Source organism: Acinonyx jubatus, chromosome A3 (assembly GCF_027475565.1).
Source record: "Acinonyx jubatus isolate Ajub_Pintada_27869175 chromosome A3, VMU_Ajub_asm_v1.0, whole genome shotgun sequence".
NCBI lineage: Eukaryota > Metazoa > Chordata > Mammalia > Carnivora > Felidae > Acinonyx > Acinonyx jubatus.
Window position 1 is genome coordinate 52709664 of NC_069388.1, and position 27983 is coordinate 52737646.

General features: G+C 42.5%; 1 protein-coding gene across 5 annotated transcripts in view; it reads left to right on the forward strand.

The window, feature by feature from the left end:
* The first annotated feature begins 22247 nt into the window (after positions 1–22247).
* Positions 22248–27983, forward strand: part of ST6GAL2 (ST6 beta-galactoside alpha-2,6-sialyltransferase 2) — an 85276-nt gene continuing 79540 nt past the window's right edge. Inside the window, exon 1 of one of the 5 annotated variants that reach the window (XM_027069394.2) lies at positions 22248–22378. The gene's annotated coding sequence lies outside the window, so the exon portion shown is untranslated. Of the gene's footprint in view, positions 22379–22416; positions 22532–22552; positions 22760–22965; positions 23430–23563; positions 24410–27983 lie in introns of those variants that run through there. The other 4 variants (XM_053200361.1, XM_027069395.2, XM_027069393.2 and 1 more) reach the window with 4 other exon arrangements.

Genomic DNA, 27983 nt, shown 5'->3' on the forward strand with positions numbered 1-27983 from the left:
CACGAACCACGAGATGATGACCTGAGCTGAAACCAAGAGTCGGACACTTAGCCGACTGAGCCACCCAGGCACCCCAGAAATGGTTCAATTCATGAAGCCCTATCATCTTGTAGAGAATCCTTCTTGAACTAACAGAGAATGGCAGGCATTTGGAGACCTTTAGAGGGATTTTTAAACCTTTAAGTGGATTTGTAAACCTCTAAGTAATTTTGTCTTCTCAAAGAGCTGAAATGCTAGAGAGAGAAAATATGAATAAAGAATGAAAAGGAATTTGCTTTTCTGAGACAGCCATGATTTTACTACAATTTTAATCCCATGAAAAACATATTTAAAAAAAAAGATACTAGGGCACCTGTCTGGCTCAGTCAGTAGAACATGTGACTATTGATCTCGGGGTCCTGAGTTCAAGTCCCACATTGAGCATAGAGTATACTTTCAAAAAATAAATAAGTAAAAAAAAATTAAAAAGAAATACTGTAATGGATTTAATAGTGGCCCCTAATAAAATAAAATATGACTTTATTTAGGAGAAAGGTCTCTGCAGATGTAACTAAGTTAAGGATCTCCAGATAAGGTCATCCTGGCTTCTCTGGGTGAAATTTAAATCCAATTACCAGTGTGATAGAGGAGACATACAGGGGATCAGGCCATGTAAAGACAGAAGCAGAGACTGGGGTGATGGAGCCACAAATCATGAATGGCCTGGAGCCTCCAGAAGCCCAAAGAGGTGAGGAAGGATTCTCCCCTAGAGCCTTCAGGGGGAAGACAACCCTACCCAAACCTTGATTCTTGACTTCCGGTCTCCAAAACCATGAAAGAATACATTTCTTTTGTTGTAACCCACCGTGCTTATCTTCATCTATTACCCTAAGAAACTAATACAAACACTAAATAAAAGAATAGTTTGCTGAATCATCCAATCATTCAAAACTTTGGCTATATGAGGTGTATACCTAAAACCAATTTCTTGTTCATGTTAATTCTTGGTCTGACATTAAAAGAATATTAATTGGGGGGGGGGGGGTTTGGGGTTTATCCAAAAAAATTTTCTTTCAGCCGAAGCCAGATTTGGGGAAAGTCCTGGACTGATTTCACGGACTGGTTTTAAGTCCTATTTCTTAAGTCAAAAGCGCTGTCATTTTTGGCTGCCACTAGAGATGGCAGAGAAAGATCATTCGGAGGGAATCTTTGTCTTCACTAAATTTCACATTTCTTACAGCGGGTGGGAGGTTTCTAACCATGTGAGTATTTTACAGGTACATTGAAGGCATTTAAAAGGGTTTTCATTGTTTGATTCCATATTCTTCCATTCTGAGCCTAGACAAAACATAAAGAATGGATAATATTTCTATTTAGCCTTTAGGAAATAAGAGACATGGTCTCCATACATGTAAATTGGGGTCTTCACATTTTTACATTTTTCTAAGGCTTGATGCAACCAAGGCACAGAAGCAACACTTCCTTCTTATAGTGTCTTAGGGTCCCAGCAAGGAAAGCATCCTATGTGATTACAGGGAAAATGAAACAACTGTACATTCAATTGATTCATGCAATCAATTCTTACAATCTGCCTCAGTGAGACAGTTCGATATTATTTCTAATCCCTTGACAGGTGAAGAACCAAAGTACTAAATTACTTTCCCCCAAAGCATTGGGTGGCTCAGGAAATGACAGACCTCTTCCTCCCAGGCATCTGCATTACAACACTGGGCCTACTATGAATTTACTGGGTCACGGGTCTCACTTGCCCGATGGAACCTTTAGAGGGGCGCACTCTGTCCTTAAGCTGAAACCAGAGGTGGACTGGATCCAGAAGAGCGGTAGGTGGCCACCCATTTGCAGTTGCTATTGTATGTTATCAAAGCCTGAGAAGAGCGAGGCTGGCATTCCCTTCCCACTTTACAACAGTCAGCCTCTCTTAGAGGCTCAGAGGCCTGAACCTGCCCGCAAGATGTTCACTCATTCCCCTGTTAGAATGTAGCTCCACCTGCAATGTAGCACACTCAGTTTTTAGCCTCTCATCCTTGATTTGCCCAAAACCACCTTAGAGAGAGGAGACTCAGGGTTGTTGGTGAACACTGAGGATGGCTTTGAAGAAAGCTGGAATAGGGAAAGTTCTTTAAAAAGACAGTGAAGATGGGAGGGGGCACCTGGGTGGCTGGGTCAGTTAAGCGACCAACTCTTGATTCCCACTCAAGTCATAATTTCATGCTTCATGAGTTCGAGCCCTGCATGGGGCTTGCGCTGACAGAGCGGAGCCTGTTTGGGATTCTCTCTCTCCTCTCTCTGCGCCCTTCCTGCTCATGTGCCTGCTTTCTCTCTCTTTCTCAAAATAAATAATCTTAAAAAAAAGACAGTGAATATGGCAAAGCAAGACACAGGGCAGATAAGCTCCCCCAGTGAACAGTGTTCCTGCAACCTATAAAGAAACAATCATGGAGGGACTGATCCAGCTAACGACCACATTTTTTTTTCATCCAGGTACCAAAATATGCTAGTAAAGCATTGCAGGTAGCTTCTAGTTAACTACTCGGTTAGTGTTGCTAATACTGTTGGTGCTCTTCCATTCTCCATCAGGCCTTGTCACAGTAGTGCACCAGGCTGACTTCCAGCTGCCATCATTTAAGCTCTGCACTGGGGACTTTCTGTGACAGCTGGAATCCTCTTAGCCAGCATCAAAAAATGAACACCCCCTCGCACCCACCCCCACATTCCAGGCAGCCCTTGAGCAGAAACAGACAGGATCTAATGTATAAAACCCCAGCTCCATCATACCCCAGCTGTGTGTATCATGCCCGTGCCCACAGTACCACAGCAGGATTGAGCTCTGAGTGCCCACACTGGTTATTTGCTTCACAAGGCACTCTTTCTTGGCTGCCTCCACTTACACTCCTTCCTTCCTGGCTCCCCCTCCTTTGCTGTTTCCTGGGAGCACCTTCAAACAAACTCTTACTTACCTCAAGGTTTGCTTCTGGGGAAACCAAACTAAAACAATTGGCAGGGTTAGCCATAACCAGAACTTTCCTCTGCCTAAATGACTGCTGGCTTTGCATTCACAAAGGCCTTTCCTGCCAGGAGTGCTATCTTATCCTCTCAAAAGGAACCAGCCAAAACAGTTACCAGGTCTAAATACGTAGTTTCCTTGTTGGCTTATGATTTGATTGTTGATGGAGAAATACTTTTAGATGTGAAGAAAAGAAAGTATGCCAGGGTGCCAAGGTGGTATCATCAGAGGCCTAGGGGGCAACTAAACCCCCACCCTACCCATGCAGCAATACAAAGGAGTCCCACCTGTCCCCAGAGAGGTCAAGTGGAGAACTGAGACTTTTACGGCCACTCAGGAGTAACAAAGCCGCACCCCCTTCCCCCTACTGGAGTAGTGTCAGAGAGGCCCTTCCCAAACACAAGCTTTAAACAATATCTTGACTCTTATAACATCCAAATATCTGGGTCTGAAAAATAAAATCATTTGTCATATAAAATATTAGGGATATCTTAAACTAAATGACAGAATATAATCAACAGACATCAACACCAAGATGACACAGATCTTGGAATTATCTGACAAGGATTTAAAGCAGCCATCATAAAAACACTGCAGTGATCAAATACCGAAACTTGAAACACATCAAAGGCATAGAAAATCTTGGCAAATATGTGGAAGATATAAGAAGAACCAAAGAAAGAATTTAGAACTAAAAACAACAATAGACAAAAGGAAAAGTTCAGTGATGAGATCGATAGTAAAGTGGAGAGGAAAGAAGAAAAAATAAGTGAACTTCAAGACAGAACGATAAAGATGATCAAATCTGCAACACAGAGAAAAAATAGAGCAAAAAAGAAAAAAAAATAAAAATTGAACAGAGTCCCAGAGCCACGTGGGATTATAACAAAAGATCAAACATTTATGTCATTAAAATCCCAGAAGGAGATCAGAAAGGGGATGGGAATGAAAAAATATTCAAAGAAATAATGACTGATAACTTGCTAAACCTGACAAAAGCATAACCTACAAATCAAGAGGGGAGCAATCTCCAAACAGAATAAAACCAAAGAAATCCATGCTAAGATACATAGGCAAACTTTTGAAAACTAAAAACAGAGAAAAAACAAACAAACAAACCTTAAAAGCAGTCAGAAAGAAATAACACATACCAACAGAGGAAAAACAATTCAAATGACAGAAATTTTTTTTTCCAATGACAGAATTTCTGATCAGAAACCATGAAGGTCAAAAGGACACAGCACAACAGTTTTCAAATGCTTAAAAAAAAAAAGAACTGACAACCTATAATTCTATATCTAGGGAAACTACTTTTCAGGGATGAAAGGGAAATCCAGACATTCTCAGATAAAGGAAGGTTAAGAAAGTTTGTCACCAACATATTTTCCTTAAAATAGAGAAGGCTAGGGGTGCCTGGGTGGCTCAGTCGGTTAAGCGTCCGACTTCAGCTCAGGTCACGATCTCGCGGTCCCTGAGTTTGAGCCCCGCGTTGGGCTCTGGGCTGATGGCTCAGAGCCTGGAGCCTGCTTCCAATTCTGTGTCTCCTTCTCTCTCTGCCCCTCACCTGTTCATGCTCTGTCTCTCTCTGTCTCAAAAATAAATAAACGTTAAAAAAAATAAAAAATAAAATAGAGAAGGCTAACAGAAGTTCTTCAGATGGAAAGGAAATTATTATCTTGAACATCAGGACACAGAAGAAACTGGTAAAAGCAAACGTGTGTAATTACAAAAGAATTTCTCTCTTCTCTTGAGTTTTCTAAACTATGTTCAGTAGTGGAAGTAAAAATTGTGACACTGTCTAGTGTGGTTTGCAATGGATGTAGAGGAAATATTTAGACAGTTATAAATGGGGGAAATATATGGATGCAAAGGGAAGTACGGTTTCTACACTTCACTTAAACTAATGAAATACAAATACCAGTAGAATTTGATAAGTATGTACCTGTAATATAATATCCAAAGCAACCACTAAAAAAGTTATAAATGAGATACACTCAAAAACTCTATACACAAAAGAGAATAGAATTCTAAAAAAAAAAAAAAAAAAATGTTGTTAGTTCAAAGAAAGTAGGAAAAGAGAACCAGAAGTGAAAAACAGAGATAATCAACAGAAAACAAAATATAAAACATACGCTTAAGTTTTAGCGTATAATAATTACATTAAATATAAAGGACTTTTAAAAGAGACTATCAGAGTGGATTAAAACATGACCCAAGAATATGTTTTCTTCAAGAAATTCACTTCAAGTATAATGACATACATAGTTTGAAAGTAAAAAGATAAAATAACATATACCATGCAAATATTCATCAAAAGAAAGGAAGGATGGCTATATTAATATCAGATAAGGTAGCTTTCAGAGCAAAGTAATCTATCAGAGACACAGAGGGATACAAAAAATAATAACAAGGTCAATCCATCAAGTAGATACAACAATCCTAAATGTGTGTGAACCAAAAAAAAACAAAAACAAAAAACAAACACAAAAAACAAAAAACAAACAAACAACAACAACAACAACAACAACAAACCCAGAGCTACAAAATGTGTGTGAGCATAACTGAAAGAAGAAACAGAGAAATCCACACAGTTGGAAACTTCAATACTCCTTTCTCTTGAATTAATAGGACAGCTAAAGAGAAAGTCAGCAAGGACACTGAAGAACCTGACTACTTCATCAACAAACAGAACCTGATTGATACTTAAGAACATTTTACCAAGCAATAGCAGAAAACATTATTTTCAAATACCCAAGGAACATATACCAACCTAGACCACATCCTGGAATAAAACCAACTGCAACAAACTTACAAGAATAAAAATCATAAAGACTAGGTTCTCTGACTGCAATGGGATCAAATCAGAAGCCAATAATGGAAAGATAAAAGAGATATCATCAAAACATAAAAACTAAACAGAATCTTTCTAAATAATCCATTAGTCAAAGAGAAAGTCTCAAGAGAAATAAAAAATACGTGGAACTGAATGAAAATGAATCCTCAGCATACCAAAATTTATGACATGCAGCTAATGCAGTGGCAAGAATGAGATTTATAGCCCTGAATATATACATTAGCATAGATAAGATCGACATCCAAAAATCTGTTATGTTTCTATATACTAGCAATGAACACATGGAAACTGATATTTAAAAAATAATTTTCTGAGGAATAAATCTAACAGAACTTGTACTGAAAACTACCAAATGTTTATTAAAGAAATCAAAAGAAGATAAAAATAAATGGAGAGACATACTAGAGTCATATAGCCATGGAAGTCTCAACATATTAGAGAAGTCAATTCCTCCCAAACTGATGCGCAGATTTAACAAAATTCCCATCAAAATTTCAGAAAGAATTTTTACGATATAAGCAAGATTATTCTAAAATTTATGTGGAAGGATAAAGTAATGAGATTAACTAAAATAATTCTGAAAATGAAGAATGAACTTGGAGGAATCACTCCGCCCAAGTTCAAGACTTATTATATAATACAGTAAGCAAAATCAAGTGGTACTGGAGTTGATTCGGATACATAGGTCAATGGTTCAGCTTCGACAGCCCAGAAATAGCCCTATAATGAGGACCAACTAGTATTTGACAGAGATGGGAAAACAAATTGATAGAGGAAGGGGGTAGTCTTTTCAACAAATGGTGCTGGAGTGATTGGGTATATATAGACAAAAACATAAACCTAGACCTGCCTCATACTTTATACAAAAATCAAAATAGATTTAAATGTAAAACATAAGATTATTAAACTTTTAGAAGAAATGTAGGCAGAAATCTTCAGGACTTAGGGCTCAATAAAGAGTTCTAATATGTGGCCCTAAAAATATGATCCACAAAAGAGAAAAATAATAAATTTAAATAAATCAAAACTTCAAATTTTTGCTCTACAAAGGACCCTGTTAAGGTAATGGAAAGAAAAGGTAATATTTGCAAATCACATGCATGACGAAGGACTCATCTACACTATGCAAAAACTCTCAAAAATCAACACTGAAAACACAAACAATCTGGGTAGAAAATGGCTAAAGACATGAAGGAAAATATGGGTGGCGAATAAGCACGCAAAAAGATGTTCAGTATTATTAGCCACTAGGGAAATGCAAATTAAGACCAAGGTGTGATATCCCTACACACATATTATTAGGGTAACGAATTATAAGTATTTATTAGAGCAACTGAAATTAAACACTAGAAAATGGTGACAATAGCGAATGCTGGAAAGGATATAGAGAAACTGAATCACTCATATATTGCTGGTGGGAATGTAATATGGGAGAGCAACTCTCAAAAACCATATGTCCTTTTGTTTCTGAACCGTTTCACTCAGGCCGGTGTGTTTGTGGAACTCAGCCACGTTGTCGCACGTAGCTACAGTTTGTTCAATTCCATTATTGTATAATACTTCATGATGAATATACCATAATTTATGTATGTTTTATGGTTGAAGGACTTTGGGATGCTTCCAGATTGGAGGAATAGAAATGACACTGCTACAAAATTTTTTTTTCTTATTGGTATTGTCAGTCTTTTATTAATTTTAGTTTTTCTGTTGTAGAGAATAATTAAAGATTTAATCTGCATTTCTCTGATTACTGAGAAAGCTGAACACGTTTTCAGATTCATTGGCCATTTATATATCCTGTTTTATGAAGCACCTGTTCAGTTCTCTTATTTATTTTCTACAGGGTGCCTATCTATCTTTTGCTAATTTATAAGTGTTGCAAGTGTCTTCTTCCATTTTGTGAATTTACCTTTCATTCTCTTAACAATATCTTTGGATGAACCTCTTTTCAGACAGTACAGAGAAATTTCCTATCCCAAGGTGACAGAGAGGCCAATATGCTTGCTGTTCCCATGACAATGGCACCATCTGGGAAGGAGGATGAAGTCTGTAAGATAAGTAAGGGTGCTTCTGTGGCGCAACTTTGGCACTGGCTGCTTGAGAGGTAGATAGTGCTCAGCGAGGGCTGAAACACAGAAAAGACTGATTTTTGAGCACCAGTCAGATCCTATTCCTTCCTCTCTCCATTCCTTCAAATCTAGGGAAACTGAAAATAAAATAGGAAAGACTGTGAGACAATTCACAGTGTCCAGCAACAGGGAACTAGATCTGCTGAAATTCTTTTTGTTACTGGTGGCAGAACCAGGACATTGTAGCCTGAGGGGGGCAGAGGGAAGTGGGCAAAGAATGAAATACTTTTCCAGATTTCAGAGTTTCCAATCTCATGACAGAGATGCATCCTTTGTATTGTGATAAGTGGTACCATGGTACCACTTACCACTTACGACGTCAGCGCCAAAGAGAAAGTAGCTGATGTTAACTGAAGAGAGGGAGAAGGGGCCAGATAAGAGGGAAGCACCAGTGGGGGCGCCTGGGTGGCTAAGTCGGTTGAGCGTCCGACTTCGGCTCAGGTCATGATCTCATTGTTCATGAGTTTGAGCCCTGCCTCAGGCTCTGTGCTGACAGCTCAGAGCCTGGAGCCTGCTTCGGATTCTGTGTCTCCCTCTCTCTCTCCGTCAAAAATAAATAAACATTTTTAAAAATTAAAAAGAAGAAGAAGAAGAAGAAGAAGAAGAAGAAGAAGAAGAAGAAGAAGAAGAAGAAGAAGGAAGCACGAGGGGCACCTGGGTGGCTCAGTGGGTGGAGCATCAGACTCTTGATTTCAGCTCAGGTCATGATCCCAGGGTCATGGGATCAAGCCCTGCACCAGAACCTGCTTGAGAGTCTCTCTTTCTCTCCTTCTGCTCATCTCTCCTGAACGCACTTTCTCTCCCTCCCACCCCCCTTCTCTCTCTCTTTCTCTTTCAGTTTCTAAAAAAAAAATTATAAAGGGGGGGCGGAGCACCAAGTTGGTTTAAGAAAGAAGACCAAATGTCAACGACTTGGAGAGGAGAAAAGAAAAATAGAAACCAAAGGTTCTCAAACTTTGGTAGTTTACAGTGCCCTCAGTGTCTCAGAAATTTTTCAAGATGCCTCTAGGCCAGAAGGAATGTCTAATAGTTTTGATTCATGTATTAATTAATTAGGATGAACAACTTTAAAAGTATATGCAGCCTGACATCTTCACACAGCTGATCCTCACTATTCGTGGCGTCTATATATTTGCAAATTCACCTACTTGCTCCATGTATCACTCATCCCCAAATCAATACTCACGGCACTTCCATGGTCATTTGCAGACATACACGGAGCACTGAAAATCTTGAGTCAAATTTTGAGAACATGTTTCCAGTTGAGGTCAAACAAGATGACGCTCTGCCTTCTTGTTTCAGCTCTCTGTAAACAAGGTCCTTAAGTGTTTATTAAGTGCCATATTTCTCACATTTCTGTGCTTTTTCACTGGTGACGTTGCCGTTTAAAACACCCCAAGTATAGCACTGAAGTTCCTAAGGGCTGGAAGGTTCTGAGGTGCCCTACAGAGAAAATACGTGTGTTAGATAAACTTCCTTCAGCAATGTGTTACTGCCAGGAGCTGTGAGTTCAATGAATGTTAAAGACGCAACAATGTATACTACATAAGATGCCTTTAAACAAAACCACTAATAAACACGCTTATAAATTGATCAGTTGATGAAAATGTTGTGGTCAGGACCTCCCAGGAACCAACCCTGTATTTCCTCTCAGAGCAATGATTCAGTATTTGCGAATTCACTGTTTGTGGGAACATTCTGGAACATAACTACTACAAACAACCCAAAGCCACTGTAGCTATTTGGAAAACAATTCATATAAATTGAAGAAACAACATGTTTTCTCTTCCTTCTTAAATATCCAAAATTATTCAATAATGTGTGTTTCAGTTGGGCACTGCACAACTTCTCACACATGAAATCAGATCGAACACTGCTGCTTTCATTTCTGGTTCCACTTTAGCTTGTACATGATACTTAATTCAATCACAACAACTGCTGGAAACACAACTTCAAAAAGATGAGATATCACCAGTAACAATGTAGCACAATCTAGCATTGAGATTGCCTGAAGTGCATTATCCTACAGGTATCAGGTACCACTGTGTTTCCCTTGAGAATCTAAAATATTTCTGCAGCATCTCGCTTAGTTTGCTGTGGCACCAACAACCCCTCTGCACACATTTTGAGAACCATGGATCTAATTAAAGAAAAAAGAAAGACACACTGAAATTGAATATTCTTTTCAGGAATAACCAATTTGGTTATTTTTCCAATATGGAGAAAAATTGCATATTTATGAGAAAAATGGTAGAAAATGAGGCCAGAAGATGAGGTTTGAACTAGCAGAGAAAGACTCTGAACATCACTTTAAAAGTGCTTTTATTCTCAAAGCATTAGAGAGCCAAAGAAGATTTTAAAGGAGGAAGGGCAGACTGGCAAATCTGTATGTAGATATGTTTCAATGATATGTAGACATAGCTATCATAGAGATAGATGAATTCAGGTATGTATTATACTTAATATATCTGAAAAATATATATTATACATATAAGTAAATCTAAAATTATAGTTATAAAAATGTATATGATATAAATGAATGAATAAATATATCATATATGATTTTATATAATATATAAAATTATAAATATATTATAAATGAGTAGATATATTTATATGTACTAAAATATGCATATGTATATGTAATATGTAATACATATATAATATGTATATTTATATGTAATTTTATATTATATATATATATATATATATATATATATGACACAATATGGTGGCTATGAAGGATGGATTGAATCAGGGAGAACTGGAGGTGGAAAGACCAGACTGTAAGCTAATTTCAGCACAAGATGCTAAGAATCTGACCCAAAGCAATGGAAAAGGAAAGGAACATTTTAAGAGGCAAAGCAAATACAGGAGCTCAAGAAGCTAACTAGTTATTAAGGATAGAGAGGGAGGGGTGTTGTTTCACTTTCAGCTTCCTGGGTGGACGATGATGCCATTAACCAAGCTATCTTCAGACTCGAGTTTAGAATTCTCTTCACCGGTGTTAGATGAGAAGGATGAATTAAAGTTCAGTTTTACTCCAGATGCCAGTAACCTTTAGTACTTCTGCCGGTATCCCTCACTGGTTTATTTCTCTGTCAATGTTAAATGACACGGGTGGAGAGAAGGACCCACAGAGATTCCAGGAAGAGCCGGTTTCAGGACCAAGGGTGAATCCGTGCCTTAGGGCGGGGCTGAAGGGTGGACGGAAGAGAGTTGGACGCAGCTAGCCCTGTTGATTGCACCTAGCAGACATTCGCAGAGCACTGAATGCAAGAGATGTCATCCTTGTTTTTATTGATTCAAACAGGGAAATGGGATGCCACAGAAATTAGATACTTGTGCTTTAAAAATATATACCTCCTTATAATATTTAACAAATTAATAGCATCCATTATCATTGTTATTTGCTGTTCCCTCTTCTACTGTTCTGGGGCCCTCTCCAGGTAGGTTTGCTCCTTCGCCTTCTCTGTGAGGCTATCCCTGATCAACCTTTTAAAAATAGCAACTCTCCCACTGATAGGACCCTGTATATTCCTTCCCTGTTTTATTAATCTCTAGAGCTCTTATTATCATCTGGCATACTATATAATTTATCTGTTTATTTGCTTATTGTCTGTCTCCTACCCACCCTGCACCAGAACATTAGCTCCACTAGGCCTGGGATTATTTTTATGTTTTTCACTCATGTTTCTCAGCCCCTAGAACAGGCCCCAGCATATAGAAGACACTCAAAAAATATTACTTGACAAGTATTTTGAATGTGAATATAGTTTTGTTACACGCAACAGAAGAAAAGTACCATGTGCCATGAATTGCATTTTATTTCTTTAATGTTTCTTTATTTTTGAGAGGGAGAGAGAGTGTGTGCACACACGTGAGCAGGGCAGGGGCAGAGAGAGAAGGAGACAGAGTATCCCAAGCAAGGCCTATGCTGATAGCAGCAAGCCAATGTAGGGCTTGGGGCTCGAACTCACAAACCGTGAGATCATGACCTGAGCCAAAGTCCAACGTTTAGCCGACTGAGCCACCCAGGTGCCCCATGAAGTTATATCTGAAAAGTACTTAACATGGTCTGGGGGCATTTTTTTCTCAGGAAAAGTTTAGATTGAAACTGAGATGTAAAGGTTAGGAAGTGAGCAAGCAAAGGCCCAGTGACCAGAAGACCACTACGTGGAGGGAGCCAAAGAAGTTCTGTGCAAGGAAGAGGGAAGCGGCAGGAGAAACAGTTGGCACAAGCCCTGGGGGACACGCCGAGTCCACTAATCCAGGACCTCACCACATTTCAGGACATTTTCATGATCAAATGTGCTCTAATGCTGTAGCTTAGTGGTTCTCAAACTTTATTGCATATTTACCAAAATTAAGCCAAAATATTTTTAATATTTAATTAATTTAAAAATAACAATAACTGATAAAAAAGCACAAGAAATAACAAGGGCTGGTGAGGGTGTGGATAAAAAGGAACGCTCGTGCACTGTTGAATGGAATGCAAACTGGTACAGCCACTGTGGAACACGGTAAGGACGTTTCTCAAAAAGCTAAATATAGAACTACCCTACCATCTAGCAATTGTACTGCCAGGTATTCACCCAAAGAATATGAAAATACTGATGTGAAAAAGTATATGCACGCCTATGTTTATTACAGCATTATTTACAATAGCCAGATTATCGAAGCAGCTCAAGTATCCATTGATAGAGGAATGGATATCATCTGGTATACATACACAATGGAATATTACTCAGCCATAAAAAAGGATGAAATCTTGCCATTTGCAACAACATGGATGGGTGTAGAGAGTATAATGCTAAGCAAAATAAGTCAATCAGAGAAAGACAAGTACCATGTGATTTCACTCGTATGTGGAATTTAAGAACCAAAACAAACAAAGAGACAAACAACAACAACAACAAAACCAGACTCTTAACTATGGAAAACAAACTGATGGTTACCAGAGGGGAGGTGGGTGGGAGAAATAGGTGATGGGGATGACTTGTGATGATGAGTATGGGGTGTTGTCTGGAAGTGTTGAATCGCTACATTGTACACCTGAAACTAATATAACACTGTGTGTTTACACTGGAATTTTTTTGAGAGTTAAAAAAGTAACAATAATATAAAGCTATTGTATGTTAGCATAAGACACATGTTTTTGTGACAAAGTAACTAGTTTTCAAAACAAAGCAAAACAAAATCTAGGAAGAAGAACCACATTGCTGGACACTTTTGCAAACTGCTTTAATGTCTGATTGAAAATACAGGTGAATTCACAGCTGCTTCTGCCATCAATCTGCTGCAATATCACATGTCACATGTCACCCTGCATCTAGAAAACCGTGCACGCTCATGACAGAATGAGAATGAAAAAGGAAAATAATATCCAGTATTATTAGGAAAATAGTTTTGACCTCAAGAGCTCTTTTGGAGAGGGTCTTGAGGCCCCCAAACCCTGGCCACACATAGAGGGGGCTGCTCTCTCATTCAGGAAGATGCCTGTGGAATGCAACCCATCTTGGACTCTTCCTTCAAAAGCGTTCTTTTTTTTTTTAAGTTTATTTTATTTATTTATTTTGAAAGACAGAGAAAGGACATGTGCAAGCAAGGGGGAGGAAGAGAGAAAGGGAGACAGAAAATCTCAAGCAGGCTCCACACTGTCAGCGCAGAGCCTGATGCACTCGAACCCATGAACTGTGACATCATGACTGAGAAAAAACCAAGAGTCAGACCCTTAACCAACTAAGCCACCCAGATGTCCTTCAAGAGTGTTAAGTTATTCTCAAAAATAAAAAAGAGTAAAATCATGAATATGTGTATTTTTCTTTTACCATATCTCAATGATTCCATAGATAACAGCATCTTCCAGAATCCATGTAAACTAGGAAGAAAGGAAGGGAGGAAGGGAGGGATGGAGGGAAGGAGGAAGGAAGGGAGAAAGAAACAAAGAGAAAAAGAGGTAAGATTTTAAAAGTGCTAACGTTTTCAGAAGAATAAATTATTCACTGTGTCATCAATACTTGCACCATAAGATCCAGCTGAACAAATAGGGCAACGGACTTTGATTGTGTCCTTCTAATATTTTTACATGCCATGAGGTAATTGGTTCCCCTTAGCCAAGTCAGTCAAAAATCTACAAATTATTTCCTGCCTGTAATAGGATACAGTTTGCTTTGGTGATTCTTTTTCACTTTGGTTGATTTTCGAATTGAGAGAAGTATAGCTGTCTAAAAGCGTGCTATTTAGGGGTGCCTGCATGGTTCAGTAGGTTAAGCGTCTGACTCTTGGTTTTGGCTCAGGTCACGATCTCACAGGTTTCGTGAGTTTAAGCCCTGCATGGGGCTCTTTGCTGACAATGTGGAACCTGCTTGGGATTCTCTCTCCGCCCCCTCTCTCTGCCCCTGCCCCGCTCATGCAGTCTCTTTCTCTCCCAGAAAAATAATAAATAAATAAACTTTAAAAATAAATGAATAAATAAATAAATAAATAAATAGATAGATAGATAAATAAATAAAAATTGTAGTATTTAATATATACCTTACAATCAACCCCAGTCATGCAAGAATTGATTTTAGATGGTGTTAGATGAGAAACACGTTGGGGAGAATAATTTGAACCGAACAAGAGAAATATCAAGACGACTTAGCACTTCTTTTAAAAAACTAACAGGTTGGTAGGTTTTCTTTCTTTTTTTTTTTTTTTAAAGAAAACTTTGGTGCAAAGTTTCTACTTTGTATTCATGCTTCTGGTGGCTCTTAAATTAGTGCCATTATTATCCATTAGTTTCTATAGCTAAAGCTATTTTGTACCATTTCTAGTATTGACTGAGAAAAGTGTAAATTGCTGTAGGATTTAGACACTGAAATGGAACGGTGTTTTCACCTCTGTTGTAATTATATGTCGGGATAGGCTGCTTCACCTTAAAATGATTAGTGTTTTGTGAGGGATGTATAACAAATTGCAAGGCCAATCAATGGGAAAATTACCCAGTAGTTGAGGTAGGGTTTTAATTAATTATATTGCTAGTTTGTTAGAAGAGAGGCCTTTGAACAGGTAATCAAAGAATCAGCACATATGGGCTGTTTGTTCCTGAATCACTGTGTTTAGAAAGGAAGTTTCTTGACTAGCCTTGGTCTGCCTCCATAGCCTGCCAAGGATTGGGGGTGGGATTAGGTATTTTTCAGGCAACGCGCTGATGGGTCTTCCCCCTTCCTGTGTGGAAATAAATGAAGCCCACCCAAATGAGAACCGACAAAGGCTATTTGCTGGGAGCTGGCTCAAGGGAGGGAGTCAGCCACCATCATAGGCATTTGGCAAGGACTCAAAGGCAGGCTGAGGAGGGGGAAAGCTTTAAAATGGAAAAAAGAGGTGGCTTCAGGGCTGCCCTGAGTGACACTGTCAGCCAGAGGAAGCTGTGGGCGGTGTGCAATCCTGCTAGGGCCACCAGAGCAAGATACCACAGAGGGGGTGGTTTAAACAACAGAAATCCATTTTCTCCCAGTTCTGAGGGCGGGAAATCCCAGATTGAGGAGTGACAGGGGTGCATCCCTTGAGGCCTCTCTTCCTGGCCTGCAGATGGCCAGCTTCTGGCTGTGTCATATGGTCTTTCCTCCGTGAGAGGGAACCCTCATGTCTCTCTGTGTATCCTACGCTCTCCTTCTCATAGGGACCCCAGTCAGACTGGATTAGGAGCCCGCTTAATGACTTTATTTTAATCAATCACCTCTTGAAAGGCCCTGTCTCCAAACAGAGTCATATTCTGAGGTACAGGGTGTTAGGGCTTCAACACATGATTTTTGGGGGGACGTAATCTATAACCATGGAGTAACTAGACATGGGGCATCCCATGTGATTGGTTAGAGGAGCATATTTGGCTTTCTACATATGGTCTTAAATTGAAAGTGGGGACAAAAATTGGAGAAGCCGGCAATTATTAAGCCCTGACTGTTTGGAGTGGATCACACAAAGGTCTGGCTTCCTGGTTTGGTTGCTGCAGATTGTGAGTCAGAGTTTCATCATCACATACTATCTGGCTGTTGTTGGTTCGTATATTTAGTCTTACCTGGGAAAAAGAGGCAGCGAGAGCAAGCGCATGTTGTGTTGTTGACTTCTATAGCCACAGCTCCTAGAACCGAACCTGGTAGACAGCTAGCACTCAAATAATAGTTGCTGAAGGAAAGATTTCAAGGTCGCAATGTCCCTTGGTAACAAGTCTTACACACTTCTCTTACTCTCTGTAACCAGATTTCCTCTTCCACAAAATGGGCATATTCCCATCATCTTAATGACCATTACTATATGTTCAATAGGGGTAGACACTTCAGAGTCACTATCTCATTTAATTCTCCAAACAGCCTCAAAACATGGATTATTGTTTTAATTTTATAGATGAGGAAAGATGGGACACCTGGGTGGCATTAAGCATTGGCTCAGGTCATGATCTCACAGTTTTGTGAGTTCAAGCCTGGCATTGGGCTCTGTGCTGACAGCGTAGAGCCTGCTTGGGATTCCCCCTCTCCCTCTCTCTCTCTTCCCCTGCCCCACTCTGTCTCTCACAAAAATAAATAAACTGGGATGCCTGGGTGGCTCAGTCGGTTAAGTGTCTGACTTCGGCTCAGGTCATGATCTCAGAGTTCACAGGTTCGAGCTCTGCATCAGGCTGTGTGGTGCTGACAGCTCAGAGCCTGGACCCTGCTTCAGATTCTCTCTCTCTCTGTCCCTCCCCTGCTCACGCACCCCCCCCCCTCAAAAATAAATAAACATTAAAAAATGGTTTCAATTAAATAAATAAACTGAAAGAGAGAAATCAGAAGCACTACCTTGCCCAAGTGACAGTTAATAGATGTGTGATCCAGGACAACCCGCGTCCCCTCTCTGTGACCCTTCATTTCATCGTCTTTAGAAAGAGGGCAACAAAAAATGCTCGCATCAAAATCCTGCTATAAAATCAATAAATGGGGGAAAGGGAAAGCTCTTTCTGTGGCAACATGCCAACAACTAAGTGTAAAGAAAAAAAGGTGCCACCATTGCTTGTAGGAGTCATGAGTGGAGATTAAAGCTAGCGAATACAAATTTGAAGGGAACAGAATATGTACATGCCCTCAAAGTATTTCCACACAAATTACTTTTTAATTATAAAGGAAGGAATAGTAACTTCACTGTGGAGCAATGTGGCAGGCACCACCTTCGCCAAGAACAGAAGTTAAGCCCACTGCTATTGGAACAAAGGCACAGAAAGCCTAACTTTGAAACGATGCTCTGAGTGATACATAACACTTTGGTATTCCCGGCCAAAAAGGAAAAAAGCATAACCTGAATCTAATCTGAATTTAATCGTGAGGAAACAGCAGACAAGCCTAAATTGAGGGCATCTAATGATATAAATAGTCTGAACTCTGCAAAAGTGTTGAGGTTAAAGAAACTGTAAGAAAATGTTCCAGATTAAAGAAACCAAAAAGACACCAAGTATAACAGATGATCCTGGATCGGATTCTGGGCATTATTATTATTATTATTCCTTAATGACCTGTGTCAGGGAGCAAGAGTGCCTCACCCCCTTCACAGGGAGTAAGAATTTCCTGTCCCCTTCAAGGTCCTTCTAGCTGGACTAAGAATCAAATCAAGGAGAGACAGATTAACAGGAGAAAATAAAATGTAATAGGTGTATGTATGGGGAATCACATACACAGAGAAATTCCAAAGACTGTGGGGTAAAATGATGGATCTATGTCATCCAGAACCAAGCAGAAGGCGGCAGGGGTCTGGGGTTTCAGGGGAAATAAAGACACTTCACAAGTGATAAGACAGCAGATGTTTGGTAATTAGATGTTTGCCCTGCCATACAGATGGGTCACTCAGATAAAATGTATCTTTGTTAATAACCCTTATTCTGGTAAGATCCTCCAATTTAGATTCTTCTGGATACTTAAGGGAGGGGCAAAAGTTTCTCTTGAGCCCACCGGGTCTCAATTATCTTGAGCTCCAAATAATCCACATGCTAAAGGGGCACATCCTTGGGGGGGGTGGGGCTGTCCTGAACCCCTTCACCTGGTATAAAGGACATTAGTGGACAATTGACATGTGCATACAGTCAGAGATTAGACAACAGTATAACCAATTTTATTTTCCTAAGTATGATAGTTGCACTTTGGTTATGTAAGAAAATGTCCCTGTTTTCAGAAAACTAAAGCAAAGTGTTTAGGGGTAAAAGAGGCATGATGTATGCAATGCATGCTTCGACTGCTGGTGGGGGGGGGGGAGGGCAGGGACATGAAGAGAAGGTAAAGGAATGGGAAAGCAAACACAGCAAAGTGTCAATATGTGGGGAGTGGTGGGGGGAGGTATTACTTACCCCATTTTTCTCTAAGTCTGAGGTTATTTCAAAAGAAAAGGTTAAAGATGGAAAATGGGTTTTAAAACCCTTACTGTAAGGATTGAGTGAGTTCATGCTTATAAAGGACTTAGAACACAGGCCCTAAAATTTTAGTGACGAGGTATTCTTATTACCACACAATTAAGAAGTGATGGGGCCACCTCACTCTGCCCCTGCATACCTTCCCTTCCTCATTCAGAGTTGTGGAAAATCCAGGAAAACAATTCACAGGAAAGCCTTTACAGAAACTGTGTACCCTGGCAAATGTTTCTAAGCTTGCGACGTGAGGTCAGATTCTTGTAGATAACTGTGAAGTGGGTTAATCTGTAGTGTTGGTGAGGTCATTGAGGTACAGAAAACTCAAACAAATTCACTAAGTGTGACAAGGTCAGAAGCAAAGCCCAGAGCCCCTGGCTTTCCATCCAGTCCTTCAGATAGGAAGGAAAAGTTTAGGAAAAGAAAACATTCACACCTGACCTGTTCTCATCTTGCTCTGTATGAAAGGTAGGGATGGCCTATGGGAGGTCAGGTTGTGACCTCCTGACCCCACCTTGAGGCCAGCTCAGTGACCTTGCCTGGAGTCCAAGGGCAGGCTAGAAGGGGTGCAAACTGTGGACGGGGCAAGCCTAAGGGCAACCAATTGCATTTCTCTGTCCTCTCCTCCATATCACATGCTGAAAAGCTATCTTTCTTATGCTAGCAAAGATTTTTTTTTCTCCACCTGCAAATATTGAAGGAATGGGGGAGGGAACTCCTGTATGGCCAGGATTCCAGCTTCTACACACATCCACACACTCGAGGCTATTTCTTCTTAATACTGGTCTGTTTCCTTATTAACATTTCTAAAGAGTAAATTAATTAATCTTATTTTTTAAAATCTATAGGTTGGCTGGAAAACAAATGTTTCTTCCTGATCTTTGCGTTGTATATGGGATCCAAACAAATGAGTACCTGAAATTCATTTTTTACACCGACCACATACAGAATCGTTTCGCTGATGAAGTATGAACACATCTATAGGTGATTTCCCTCCCTGAGGCACTAAGTGCATTTATAGAATAGCAATCACAAGTAAATCAGAACCAGAAGATGTCATGCTTGGAGAAGTGGAAAAAAACAAAAAAAAAAACAAAACAAAACTTGCCAGCCTCAGTTTCCTCATCTGTAAAAGAATCCCTGGGTTTACTGTGACAGCAGAATGGCAAAATAAATAGGAGAGAAATATTTTCTGTGAACAGTACTTTAAGTGAAAACAAACCCCCAGATTCAGCAATGGTACAGTTAGGAAATATTGACTCTTCAGTTCCTACCCAAGCTCAAATACTTCTCCGCTGAGAGATTCACCTAGCCTCCCGATTTGACTGCTTACCAATAACAAGTTTCTGAAAACAGAAGGAATGTTTCCTGTGAAACACAGCCCACCATCGGTCAAGAGTGGATGTGAAAAAAAGGTCAGGGGAGGAGCCCGGAGTTTAAAAACAGAAAAAGAAATTGAAGTTTTTATAAGTAAGTGGATAATAGCAAGCAGGCTTCTGATGCAGGAATTTTCTTATTTGCAGGAGTAAGTTTATTCTGGCTCTTTGTTGGGTTTTGTTTTGTTTGAGGAAAGGGATATTAAAGTGTCAGATGAGCCCTGGAATTTCTTACAAATCAGTAGACTAACACAAAAATTAAATCATTTGTTCCTATTTGGCGTACCTTCTAGGCAATGAAACTAAAAGATGTCAAAATATGTTATTTATCGTTACACTTTAACAGAAATAACCATCAGTTGATAGTTTTATGTACATCAACTGGCTTTCTGATTTCTTCAGGAAGCAACAGATTAAGTTAGTTTAGCATCATTTCATTTACTACCCCCAATCATAAATAATAAATACAATCCACTTAAAATTTTACAACAATGATTTGCATATTTGCCTTCAGGTGGTAATTTTTCTACAAGCATCAAGTTAATTGTTATTGGGCCACTCTTTTTTTTTTTTTTTAAGTTTATTTATTTATTTTGAGAGAGAGAGACAGAGAGCAGTGGAGGGGCAAAGAAAGGAGAGAGAGAATCCCAAGCAAGCTTCATGCTGTCAGCACAGAGCCCAAAGCAGCGGAAACAAGCTGCTTCCCCTGAACAGTGAGATCATGACCGGAGCTGAAATCAAGAGTTGGAGGCTTAACCACCTGAGCCACTCAGGAGCCCCCATGGCTACTCTTATTTAACTTCTCATTAAGACTTCTTCAAGGTAGTCAACATCAACTTTTGCAGCAAGAATGCAAAGAAACGGAAGTGTATAAAATACAAATACACCACAAAAAGTGTATAAAAATTATTCCTTTACTTCACCAAAGTATTTAACACTATTGTTTATGAATTACTACTATTAAGTATCAGATTCCAGGCACTAGGGGAGACACTTTCAACACGTAATCTCTACTTCTTACAACAAATCATGAAGGTAGGCACTATTATATGTGTTAGACAAAGGAGAAAACAAGACAGTGACTGGCTCAAGGTCTCTCAGCTGATAAGGGGTAGATTTTTCTGCATTACTTCCTTCCCCCACCAGCCAATGGCCTCTATCATGTCTCTCTTGTTTTAAAAGTTACTTTAAGGGGGCGCCTGGGTGGCTCAGTTGGTTAAGCATCCGACTTCCGCTCAGGTCATGATCTCGTGGTCTGTGGGTTCAAGCCCTGCATCAGGCTCTGTGCTGACAGCTCAGAGCCTGGAGCCTGTTTCAGATTCTGTGTCTCCCTCTTTCTCTGACCCTCCCCTGTTCATGCCCTCTCTCTCTCTCTCTGTCTCAAAAATAAATAAATGTTAAAAAAAAATTCTTTAAAAGTTACTTTTAGCCACACTATAATATTTCACATTTGTGAAACAGAGTCGTTGTTGTTGCTGTTAAATCCGTGTGACACATTACCCCTTCGTGCAGTTCTGCAGAATTCCAAGTGTCAGAAACCATTAACGTAACTGGGGAAATACTGAGTAAGCTTTTTCGGCCCACGCTTTTGATCGAGTGCAACGCATTTTGCCCAGTCAGTTTTAGTCGAACCCTCGTGATGTTTTACATTTCTGCAAGCCTTTTGAGGGTAGGAAAGAGATTTTATTCGCCTTAATAGGTCTACTGTTGAACCCAGTCCCCAACCCACAGTAGCCACTCGGTAACACTGACTGAATTGGGTATCCAGGTAATTGTTTTACTCTAAAAAGCCTCAGTTAAACGAACGTACACGCAAATTTTAAAATGGTATATTTAGTGAAGGATTTGTGTCTCCAAAATGTGAGCCCCTGCAGGGCCCTGGGATAGAGAGGACAGCGGGCAACCTGTCCCTCTGAGGTGGATGGGCGCTATCTGGTAATATCATCCGACTCAACCTAACTCCAGCTGGAGGCTCCCCTAAACCGGTACAGCTCACGGTCAGCGAGAGGACCCCCGGGGAAAGACGGAGGCCCAAAGCCACACGCACGCACGCTGGGAGCCACGTTGAAGTTCAAAGGAGCGTGTTTAACCAGCAAACAAAGGGCGGCGCGGTCTCCGGTCCCGGGACCAGCTGCGGCCTCCCGGGAGGGGCAGGAGAGCCGCGGTGACAAATGGACATTCCGCACGCGAGCAGACGGACACCTGATCTGCGGCTCCCGGCGGCCCCACCCACCGCCTCCAGCTGCCTGGCCCACAGTCGCCGCCCGCTTCCTCGGCGGGTTCTCCACGCGCCCTGCTAGCAGCCTCTGGCGCCACCGTCCCGAGAACTTTCCAATCCTCTCGGGGCTAGGGGCGGGCAGTGGGGAGGGGGCGGCTAGGTGGGGGCCTCGACGAAATTCCTTCCCGGGACTTGGCGGGCGGCCCTTCGCAAGTGGAAAGTGGCTCGTCCCCAAGTCCAACCCCGACCCCAGGGCGCCCCGGAGAAGCTCCCCGGAGCGAGGAGCCGGCGGCCGCGCGGGCGGAACAAAGGGAGTCAGCGGGCCGGGGAGGATGCTGCGCTCCCCCGCGCCCCACCCGGCCGGCTCTCGAGCGCTGCCTCCTGCGCAGGTAGCCCGGCCTGCGGCGCGGCGGGAGGGTGTGTTCAAGCGGGGAACACAGACTCACTTCCGCGGGGCCACTCGCAGCCCGTTCACATTCCTGCATCCCTGACGCCCGCGGGACCTGCGTGCCCGCCGGGCGCCCAGCGCGGTGCGGGTGCAGGTAACCCTCGGAGGAACTAGGGCTGGCTGCAGGCGGCGGCCGGGGAGAGGCATGCCTTTTTAGGCAGCCGCGCCGCCCGCACAGCCCCACGCAGCCCAAGTCTGCAGTCGCTCCTTTGCCAGAGGCAGGGCTCGGCGCGCAGCCGGGGAGCGTCCCGCCGTGCACCCCGCCTGGCGGGCCAGGGGCGCGGGGAGCGGACGGCGCAACTTCCCGGCGCCCGGCCGCTAGGTGAGCCGAGGTCGGGAAGGGGGAGGACGGGGGGACGGGCGGAGGGAGCGGGGGGGGGGGGGGGGGGGCTGGGCGGGCGGGGGGAACGCGCGGAGCTCGGGGGCGGGGCGCGGCACAAGCTCAGCGCGGGGGCCGGGAGCCTCCGCCTAGCCCCGGGGCTCGGGGCCGCGGTCCCTCCCGCCGTCCGCGCCGCCGCCGCCGCCGCCGCCGCGCTGCCGGGAACAATGAGGCGCGCGGCGCGGGGCTAAGCGCAGCGCCGCGCCGGCCCGAGGCCGAGCACCCGCCGCGCCCGCAGCTGCCGCCCGCGCCGAGCAGCTCTGGCCCGGGGGAGGTGATCCCGCAGGCCGCCCGGGACGCGAGCGCGGGTCGCTCGGGGCTCCCGAGGTGGCGCGGGGAGGCTGCGCGGCGGGGGCGGCCACCGGCAGCAGGATCTGAGCCGCGCGCTCGGCGTTCGCAGCCCCCAAGTTCCGCGGCGCGCGTCGGGCGCCCCCGGTCCCGGGTCCCAGCTCCTGCGGGCGGCCGTGTGAGTGTGGGAGCGCGTGGCGCGCGCGCCCGAGCGGCTGCCGGAGAATAAAATGTGACACGCACGTCTCCGACTCCAGCGCCGCGCGGACGGGGGATCGCGGAGCACCGCGGGGTCGGACGGTGCGAGGCGCGGCGTCCGGAGAAGGTTGGTAGGGGAGGGCGCGGGGCTCGGGCAGTGGGGCGACGTCTGCCTTCGGGTCGCCGCAGCCTGTGCGCTGATCGGCACGGAGTTAGACTCGGTGGCCGGGAGCCAGACCTGTGTAGGGGGGTGAGGGGACGCTGAGGGTTTTGGGGGAGAAGCAGGACATTCTTCGAGAGGGTGAGTGAACCTGAGGGCTTGAGCTTTGGGGACGGGCAGACACAGTTGTGCTCCTGCGGTTCAATCAATAAAACGGCGATCCTTTATTTTATTTAATTTGGCTCTGGGAGGAAATCGAGATTTTTAATTGCCTTTCTTGACCCCACCCCCATGCAAGACTGCGCTTCTTAAGGCTTAAAGTGTGTTCTGTTGGTTTCTAGTTTGCTGTAGGTATAATGTTTAGGGACAGAAGGGATCCATAGAATCCCAAATACCCGGGTGTTAATTCTTACGCGCTTGCTGGGGGAAAACTCTTGCTTTTAAGTTGTTACACTTTTCACCGTGTAGGGAGAAGATATTTGATGAATTCTTTTGAGTAAGCAACGTTAACACCCGTCTCTTTCGGATGTGACGGTGCTGCTGGGGCGGGGAGTGAAGTTCAACTTGTGGCTCGCAGCGAGTGATGCCTTCCAAAGCGAGCTGAATAGCTGTGTTTGGAGAAGCCCTGCTTTCCAGGAATTTAAATGAGACTTTTTGTGGTTGCCTTCCAGGTCTCTCCTCCTAGTACCATATTTGTTTTGTCAGGCTGAACTTTCAAAGCTGTTTTATAATCCGAGAAGCACTTTGGGAGAAAAGTAATGCTTGGCTGGTTTTTTGTGAACTTATTTTTACAGGGTCATATTGAAAATTGGAGGAGACGCAAACCATATTTGGTAGTAATCTTTGTTTTCTGTACCGTTTGCGTTCTAACAGCGAAGGGGCTTGCTGATCTCCCACGGGGACTGGCTGCTTGGGTGAGGGTATTGTTGGAGCGCTTGCAACACATTGTGAGTGAAGTGCTTTGTACGTATTTAAAAAGCCTCGTGCGGGTTACTTGATATTTACAGTTTTTTTTTTCTTTTTGAAATTTTGCTCAACATATTTTTGCCATTTTGAAATAATTGTGACTAACGACGAATTTCAAAACCTGAAATGCTGTGTGTGATCCCGTTGTTGCAAACTTAGGGCTAACAGTTCCTTTAAATGGCCTTGAACTTATTTTTACCCACTTTGCTCCTCCATTATTTTTCTGAACTTGACCGCCAGACTTTTGCAACACTCCGGGTTTGCATTTCCTACTAAAGGTTTAGAAAAGCTGATGACAATGGTGAATGAATATTATGATGAAAATGGAGAACAACCTAAAATAGTAGGGCAGTCGCCTTGAATTTTACAGCCACAGTGAAAAATGGGGGCACTCAAACATGTTGGAATTCTTGATCCAGTTTTTATTGTGATTGATATGAATTTTAGCATTTTACCTTTTTGTAAAATGCAGCTGATGCTTAGTTTTGAGGTAAGTCTCTTGACGAACGTGTGGTAGGAGCCTCAGCTCTTTGTGGAATCCTGAGCCCCAGAGTTCAGACAGAAGGTAGGGACTGTTGGAGAGTGTTCAGAGCAGAGACCAGCATTTGGGGGGTTTCTTATGTTGTGCACGCCATCTAGGAAGTAGATGGATATCTAGGAAGTAGTGAGGATATGCAGGCAGGAGGATTCAAGCCTGAGATAACTTAATGTTTGAAAATATGTGAATAGATTTATTAGGCAGGGAAGGGGAGTCAATCAACTAGGCTCAGTTTCTGATGAGGACACGTAAGAAGGGGGTGAACAATTAAGTTGGTGTCGGGAAGGATTTCTGGTCAGCCAGTGAGATAGGTTAAATAGCGAAGGGGTTGCTGAGAAATTCTTCTAGGTGCTTGTTTCTCTAGAGCTTTTTTTTCCCCTGAGATTCTCTTTCTGAGATGATTTACCTGTGTGAGTCTCTATCTATTGCTTATACTAACTGCAATTGTGTACTGTGGGTCCAGAATGTATCCAAGCATTTGCCAAGCGCTTAAATCTTCCCTAAATTGACAAACTAATTCTCAGTTTCCTGCATCTGCTGCTTAGATAGATACACGATGGGTTGCATTCCAAAAAACTTAGAAATATTTGCCCTTTGAGAAACTTAGTTGATTTTCAGATTTCATGCCTCATTCCTGATACTTTTGAATAAAAATATCTTATGTGTTGATAATAGGGACAGTCTGTTAAATATTCACCTTCTCTTTCATTGTAATGTGTTTTATCCTCCTGGGTCTTCTGTTATATGATCATAAATTTTAATTGCTTAGATTAAATGAAATACTTAATTTGACTTGTTTACATGTCTAAGCAAAAAATAGTGCCCTCATGCTAGGTGTATGTTAAGTTTTAAGTTTTTGAGCCTCCTCAAAGAAGAACTATGGGATGAAGTTCACAACTGACTGTCAGAGAAATAATTACATAGAATCAGACACTAATTTTGGAATCCAGAAAGTGCAGGTGTACATTTACATAGCAATTTTCAGTATTCTCAACAGGTTGAGGTCAAGGGCAAGAACTGAGTGTGTGCTCTAGAAGTTGCCCAGCTGCTTGCTGTTAGTGGATAAACTTCAGACTTTCTGTTTAGCATTATCTGTCATTTTTCTGAAAGCGCTCCTTCCTACTTTGGAGAGATTTGTTTGGAAGCATTATTAAGTACACAGAGCACAGACAGAAGAATCGGGGGGGGGGTGGGGACTGGGGAAGAAGCATCAGAGAAATATGGATTTATTATGCCCCTTATCAAATCCCATCCTGATCCGAAATTCCATGCCCCCCCCCACCCCCTGGGATGGATGGGGAACAGTTGTAATGCTTGGAACCCACCCAAGCTGTGGGTGAAATAGCGGCCGTGCGTTTAAAGGATGTGATATATGAACTGGCACTCCTGAGGCTTTGTCCTTATCAGTGGTTTGGTCCAGCACTAGCATGGGTCCTAGACCTGCTGCTTTGGTAAAAATGGGGTACCAGCAGCTGCTTGGCCAGTGTCTTCACTTGGCCACTTGCAGGTTCTTCTTGGCCATCCCACTGTGCCAAGACCCTTCTGATTTGGGGAAGAATTGCTCTCTGGATGCAAGTTGCATCAGAGAAATACTACCCACTCTCTCAGGGATTTTGGTCTGCACAGACGTGCTCTGTGCCCCCTTCCAGGTTCTGCTACCCCCTGTGGTCTTCTCTAGGAAAAAATTCTGAATTCCAGGCAGACATCAGCTCTAACAAGCTAGAAGGATGTGAGGGTTGGGTTTGCAGTTTGCACTGGACTTTCTCAGTGAAGAAGCCGCAAAGGAAATTCTTGGCTGGCGCCCTCAAACCTGAGTTCTTGGGAGTGCTGTCCCTGCACCACAGGTCACTGGAGCAAGTCTGAGCCTTCCCAGGGCCTGGTTTCCAGGGCTGGGAAATGGAGGCTTAGCTTAAATCCTCTCCAAGGTGTCTCCTCATGCTGAGATTCCGTGAAATTGAGAATTGTATATTCTGACATACTTAAAAGTGAATTCCCATGCTCAGAGGAGAATTCACCTTTAGTTACTCTGCTTCGTATCCCTTCAAACACCATGTAGCCCAGAAGGGAGTAGTAACTCAAAGAATAATAACAGCAATTGCTTCAGACTTATTATGGATTATACCCTGCCACCTGCTCTGCATAGGTTATCCCAGTATACCTTAGCCACAACCCTGGGGTGTATTGTTATCCCCATTTCATAGGTGAGGAGACTGAGCCTCAGAAAGATGAAGTGCCTTCCTCAAAAGTCCCACAGTGGGAAAGCAGCCCTGGGTTTGTGTGTTCCAAAGTCCATGCTGTTGAGACTATGCTCAGACTCTGTGGAGGAAAAGGCATGACTCCTCTCGTGGTCTGTATGTTGGGGTCAGAGAAGGGCTGTGACCTTGAGCTTGCTCGTCTCAAACCATGGCTGAGCTTGCTGGATCAGAAAGATTTTTATAACAGGATGGAAGGGGCTGGTGGGGCACTCATTACACAAAGCCAGCAGATTCACTGGAACCTGGAAGCAGAAAAAGGCAGGAAATGCAACCTAAAAACGACCCCTGCAGTTGAGAATATCCCAGGCAGTCAGTATTCTATTGAAAATCAGGCTCATATGAAGGGTTTCTCATCAAGTGAAATTTCCAAGGAAAAATTTAAGCAAAGACTTGAAAAAATGATCCCTACTCTCTAAGTTATTGGGTCAGTGAGGAGAGGAAGCTCAGAAAGTAGTCTCTTGGGACATTGAGAAATATATTGGCTAAAGCATTAGAGAAGACACTGTAAAGAAAAATCCTGCGATATCTTGATTATAACCTTCTGTTTTCAGAAGTTTATAATTCACACGTTATGTTCTGCTCTTGGCTGCTCCTAGTCTTTGAGCCCGAGAGGGAAACGCATTATTAAATTTAAAACAATTGGTTTTCCATGTTCAAATTATACAAATTTTTCAAGTAGAGGTTCTTGCATGTTGGTAATTGTGGTTTCTAAAATGACTTAGCTTTAAATTAAATTTGGAAGAGGGTAAATCTCTTAGATAA